This window comes from Bubalus bubalis, chromosome 18 (assembly GCF_019923935.1).
Source record: "Bubalus bubalis isolate 160015118507 breed Murrah chromosome 18, NDDB_SH_1, whole genome shotgun sequence".
NCBI lineage: Eukaryota > Metazoa > Chordata > Mammalia > Artiodactyla > Bovidae > Bubalus > Bubalus bubalis.
In genome coordinates this window covers 30,881,948-30,888,946 of record NC_059174.1, presented here as the reverse complement: position 1 = coordinate 30,888,946, position 6,999 = coordinate 30,881,948, and positions in this window count along the sequence as shown.

Genomic DNA, 6,999 nt, shown 5'->3' with positions numbered 1-6,999 from the left:
CCTGAACTTCTGCTAGGTCTCCTGTGGTAACATCCCTGCTGGGAGGGAATGGAATGCCTTGATACTGCTGCGAGACTAGGGTCTGAAAGTCTAGGTTGCTCACATTGTTTCCTTTGACACCATGTTGTGATGTGGGGATGAAAGTTACCATCTGTCAGGGGTGAAATTCTAGACTCTACCTGTCCTTCTTTGACACCACCCTGGTGAGGATGTTGGAATACTTCATTACAGCCTGGCAAGAATGGGAGTCTAGACTGATCACTCAGCCATTGCTGGTATGGATGGCAGTGAATCCACCATTTTTGCTGTATGTTTGACTAGAGTGGATGGATCATTGTCTAGAAGTTTTCTTTCTTTCTAGGCTGACCTTTTGCTGGTCTCTAGAGAAGGCAATGGCAACCCACTCCAGTACTCTTGCCTGGAAAATCCCATGGATGGAGGAGCCTGGTAGGCTGCAGTCCATGGGGTTGCTAAGAGTCGGACACGACTGAGTGACTTCACTTTCACTTTTCACTTTAATGCATTGGAGGAGGAAATGGCAACCCACTCCAGTGTTCTTGCCTGGAGAATCCCAGGGATGGCAGGGCCTGGTGGGCTGCCGTCTATGGGGTTGCACAGAGTCGGACACGACTGAAGCGACTTAGCAGCAGTTGGACTTGGTGAGCAAGTTTATTGGTAAATTTTGGCTGTGCTCATTGACGTTTCTGTGGGGCTGGCTTCTTCAGCTCCAAGTCTGTGATATACAAAGCTAAAAGAGAGGGAATTCAAGGAACTCACCAATGTGACATTCCTTGGGCCCTGAGTCCCCTGGCTCACCTGTCTTCTTGTCTCGATGTTTGGTATAAAATATCCTAGGATTTTAGTTGTACTTAGGAGGAGAAATAGGAAAAAGTACATCTACTTTATCTTCCCAGAAGTAGAATTCTCAAGAATATACATTTTCATGAGGTACCAATTCATATATGGGAACTATTTGAATACTGACCAATAAGGATGGTCAGTATTAAGGTGCAAGAAAGTGAATAAAGGGAAGTGTTTGGAAGAATTCCAAAACAGCAAAATTCTGAGAATCAAATATTACTTTATTAATGTGTCGTATTGATTACAAGCAATGGGTAGATTTCTGTGATAAAGTTTACCATGATTTTATAAACTTAATAATGTGATTCTTGGTTTTGTTTGCTTGTTTGTTTTATCAAATCACTTTAGCCCTGATACTAAATATTATGCTGTTTATTACACATTGATCATTTTGAAAACACCTTTAAAACAAAAGGGTTTATAAGACCATGGACTTTACTGAACTGATGTTAAAAAAAAATAAGGATAAATAGCACAGTCAGTAATATTCTTTAAAAAATAAAAGCCATCCCTTTAGGGAGTAGTGCAATGATTGACAGCATCATCTATGGATATATTGCATTGCACAATTATAAAAGTTTAACTATAGTGTTTACACATCAAATGTTTTATCACGATGGAATCATAATATATCACAGAGGAATACATGTTAATGCTCTGTGTTTTTCTTAGGCATATGGTGCAAATCTAGCTATTTTAAAAGCCAGAATTGCAGAGTCAATATCGTGCTGTGCTGGTTGATTCTAAGGGACATGAGAATTGTCAAGGTAACTCCCAAAGAAGACCTAAGAACTGTACTTAATCAAGTGAGATTTGACTTTTGGAAGGGTTTTGGATTCTGTTCACTCTCCACAGTCTCTATCAACAAGGGAAAAAGGAAAAAAAAAAAAAAGAAACATAAACAATTCAGAATGTAGAGAAGGTGTTTTGGGCCGTGAATACATTTGTAACAGAATATACTTTTTAAAATGTCCACTATACTTCAGTACCACATGCTCTTCTAGTACCTAGGGAATGGAAAGTTTATTTCTCTTATTTAACTGTACCACCTTAATCAACTTATTGTAGCAGAAGTGACACTGTATGGTATTCATAGCTAGGTCATAAGAGGCACCACACCTTACTTCTCTCTCTCTCTTCCCTTGCTCAGCCCTTGATATCAGTTGATCATGTTGTAAGGAATCCCAGGCTGCATCAGAAACTGTCTCTGTTCCAGTTAACAGACCCAGCTAAATTTTAAGGACACATGAGAAACTAGTCAAAAGAAACCGTCAGGTCTGTGAGTGCATGAATCTGTAGATGATTTCAACCTTCAGCCTGCCAACCACTAGATCTTATGCCATGTGACAAGCTTGTGGGAACGGAATATCATTGGGAGTCAAAGCAGTCCTATGACAGGAGGTAAAATTATTTATTCTTGCCGAGACTTTGTATTTAATACCTTCAACTAAAATGAGTATATCTGTCTCTCTCGGTTTTTATGCAAGTCAAATAATATCATTGGTTTAAAATCCTGTTAGAGGGCTGTGATTATGCTGACTCTAAACAAAGCTGATATTGCATCTTATTTATATACTTGAATATAACCATGATGTTTGAAGTAATTCACTGACCTAGAGCCAGACATCCTGGAATGTGAAGTCAAGTGGGCCTTAGAAAGCATCACTACAAACAAAGCTAGTGGAGGTGATGGAATTCCAGTTGAGCTATTCCAAATTCTGAAAGATGATGCTGTGAAAGTGCTGCACTCAATATGCCAGCAAATTTGGAAAACTCAGCAGTGGCCACAGGACTGGAAAAGGTCAGTTTTCATTCCAATCCCAAAGAAATGCAATGCCAAAGAATGCTCAAACTACTGCACAATTGTACTCATCTCACACGTTAGTAAAGTAATGCTCAAAATTCTCCAAGCTAGGCTTCAGCAATATGTGAACTGTGAACTTCCTGATGTTCAAGCTGGTTTTAGAAAAGGCAGAGGAACCAGAGATCAAATTGCCAACATCCGCTGGATCATGGAAAAAGCAAGAGAGTTCCAGAAAAAACATCTATTTCTGCTTTATTGACTATGCCAAAGCCTTTGACTGTGTGGATCACAATAAACTGTGGAAAATTCTTTAAGAGATGGGAATACCAGACCACCTGATCTGCCTCTTGAGAAATTTGTATGCAGGTCAGGAAGCAACAGTTAGAACTGGACATGGAACAACAGACTGGTTCCAAATAGGAAAAGGAGTTCGTCAAGGCTGTATATTGTCACCCTGCTTATTTAACTTCTATGCAGAGTACATCATGAGAAACGCTGGACTGGAAGAAACACAAGCTGGAATCAAGATTGCCGGGAGAAATGTTAATAACCTCAGATATGCAGATGACACCACCCTTATGGCAGAAAGTGAAGAGGAACTAAAAAGCCTCTTGATGAAAGTGAAAGTGGAGAGTGAAAAAGTTGGCTTAAAGCTCAACATTCAGAAAACAAAGATCATGGCACCCGGTCCCATCACTTCATGGGAAATAGATGGGGAAACAGTGGAAACAGTGTCAGACTTTATTTTTCTGGGCTCCAAAATCACTACAGATGGTGACTGCAGCCATGAAATTAAAAGACGCTTACTCCTTGGAAGGAAAGTTATGACCAACCTAGATAGCATATTCAAAAGCAGAGACATTACTTTGCCAACAAAGGTTCGTCTAGTCAAGGCTATGGTTTTTCTGTGGTCATGTATGGATGTGAGAGTTGGACTGTGAGGAAGGCTGAGCACCAAAGAATTGATGCTTTTGAAGTGTGGTGTTGGAGAAGACTCTTGAGAGTCCCTTGGACTGCAAGGAGATCCAACCAGTCCATTCTGAAGGAGATCAGCCCTGGGATTTCTTTGGAAGGAATGATGCTAAAGCTGAAACTCCAGTACTTTGGCTACCTCATGTGAAGAGTTGACTCATTGGAAAAGACTCTGATGCTGGGAGGGATTGGGGGCAGGAGGAGAAGGGGACGACAGAGGATGAGATGGCTGGATGGCATCACTGACTCGATGGACGTGAGTCTGAGTGAACTCCAGGAGTTGGTGATGGACAGGGAGGCCTGGCGTGCTGCGATTCATGGGGTAGCAAAGAGTCGGACAGGACTGAGCAACTGATCTGATCTGAATGATTGAAAATGTGAATTTCATTGGGAGTACTTAGATAGTTCATATAAATAAGCTTTAGGGTCAGGCTTCATGGAAGGAAATAGTAAATTTTTTTACAAGTTTTGATGTCACTAAGAGAGAAAATGAAATAAGAGACAAAATTCTTGGTGGAAATGTTGCAGTAAATCAGGGAAAAAAAGAGGCAAGAGAAAGTTTTAAATTCTTAGGGAAATAAGAGAAAGAGAATAGAAACTTGGTTTCATCATGTAAGTCTGGATCTGCAAGACACATGATTTCCCTGCCCTGGGATTAGTGCTTGAAGAAAAAAAAATGCATTGAAAATCTCATTTTTAAAAAAAGAGGTAAAGGATTGGTTGGCCAATTGTAGGACCACCATGTTGATATCTTACTCCTATGCAATATACATAAACAGTGTGCTGAAACACTTAGACATCTTTTCCATTCTGGTTGTTACAGGTGTTTATTTTGGATTAGTATCGTCTTCCTACTCTTCATTTTCTGGAGCCACCAAAAGAAAATATGTCATTCTTCTCGTGAAAATCTTTGTGATTTTCTGAGAGAGTTACAATCCCTATCCAGTCTTTTTCTTGTTTCCGATAAATAAAAAGGAAAAAAAATTTTTGATGATTGTTTTGTAGGACTTGCTTGGAACTCTCCTCACATCACGATATTGTTCCTTTGGACACGCTCTGTTTGCTCCAAGCTAATTGAGTAACATGAAGCACATGTGAACTTTATAAAATATAAACAGTAGGAACTATAATTGTGATTTGCAAAATGTATTCAGTATAGGTTGTATTTGTTATTTATAAAGTTTATATAGTTCAGATTTTGTGCTTTCAAAGTACAAATGGTGAAGACAGTTTTGTGATTCACAAGTGCATAACAATTCTATTAAGTATAAACAGAAATGAATCTAAGACCACTATGGAAGAGTTGGGAGAATTTATTTTTCTGATAAGTCTAGAATAAAGAAAACTCTCCTTCTTTTACTAATGGACAATGACAAGAAAGGGCTCCCCTGGTGGCTCAGTTGGTAAAGAATCTGCCTGCAATGCAGGAGACCCAGGTTAAGTGGTTACCTGTGCATGAATCAGTGATGTAATTTTGAACATGGTTTCTTCAAAATTCATATGATTATTTTGCCTTAAAAACAAGGAAGAAATTCAGTTGCTAACAGTCAATTATTATTTGAGAGATGATCATTTGAGAAGCATCATTGCCATATCCTAGGATTTTACAAACCTTGAGAAGCTGATTGACTTAAATGAATCTTGCAGTTGTAATTAAGAAATGAAACTTGCAGCTGTAACTAAGAAATGACTGTAATAAAGAAGATCTCACATTTTTATTGACTCATTTCCCCCATCAGCACAGTTTGCTCATAGATGTTTCCTAATACAAATATGAGAAAAGACTATAGTCAAAATGCAAAAGACACTTTTAAGGTGTTGCAAAAAAGGTGATTATCCAAGGTCTTTGCCAGATGAGTAGGCGAGCTGAGTTTTGTGAGGCACATCTAATATTAAACCTATTTTCCCCTATGCTGTTAGGTTTAAATGTGTCTGTTTTATTACTGTAGGAAGATCAGTAATAAAAATGTATTTGAATTGTTTTTATTTAAATTCTATAATAAGGAAATTATCCTTTCTTTGGCCATTCAAGTACCAGATTTCAGATAAACTAAAAAATACAAAAAGAAAAAAAAAACAAAACAAAAACAAAAAAGAAGTGTAAAAAGCCAAGAGTATTACTAAATACTGCTTACTCAGCCCCAGTATGTTTTAGTCTCATAGTTGAGGAGCTAATTTTTACGTACTACAACAGAAACAAAAGATAAGTATAGAAATATATGTTTTAGGATACTTCAGATTTATTTTATTGCTACCACTGGAAGGGTATGCCATAATTACGGAAAAGATAATATGTTTTGACTACAGATATCCCTGTATTAGAACTCAGACTTCATTTATTTATTAGCTGAATAAATTTATTAGCTGAATTGTTTATTATTTGGGGACCTTAATTCTCAGACTTTGTATAAGTCATGATAATGCCAGACACCTAACAAAAACAGATTCCTTTCACAGAAGAAATACAAATAAAATGTTGTTTTCCTAGAACTAGCATTTAAAGATTCTTTGTAAAGTTTTGCTTAACACAGTATCAAAGGAGAAGGGTGTTCATTCTCCTTTGTGCATTCTTTTCCATTTTGAATTGATAATGACACCGGTTTCTTGAAAAGGCACAAAGAAAGATTCTAATTGATGGAACAATATGTAGAGAGGAGAGATACTGTGTTTTCAAGGTGATCAAATCTGCCCTTTGGGCGCACTTACATTGCGAGCTGTAGTTAGAGTTTGGAAGTGAAACCTAACAGAGCCTACATGTATCACTTTCAAGCAAAGTAAAATGTAGCCTGGCATTATATATCTATAATTTCAAGCCTTTGTATGTGGTGCCAGTCAACTTCATTAACATTTAATGGTAGGCAATTTATTAGCATTCTTCAGGCTTGTTCATTTTATTTATTCACTTCAAAAACATTCCTTAAACACCTGATATACACAGACATTAGATGAATAACAAAAAGTTACTATTGTGTGACAACATCTAGAATGGCCAAGTGAGAAGTTCCATGAATCAAATCCCCTATAAAATGGCTGACACGGGCGAAAACTATAAAAAGTAAACATTTAAAGTATATGAATTTTGTCGTAGAATTACAGCAAATGAAAAAATATATATATTTAAGAACATTTTATAAACTCTTAGGTATTAAGAATCAATGAAGGTTGAGCCATGATTCACTGCCTCCTCGTTTTCTTCCCCAGTCACAATAATAGAAGCTCAGCTTCAGATAATGTGGCCTAAAGGGTATGGTTTCTTCATCCAGCTCCCAGAATTGCTGAGAGGAATAGGTTACCCTCCCAGCTTCAGACCGAAAAGGCTAAACTATAGGTGACTGCAGCCAAGAGTTCATGAGCTCTCTTTC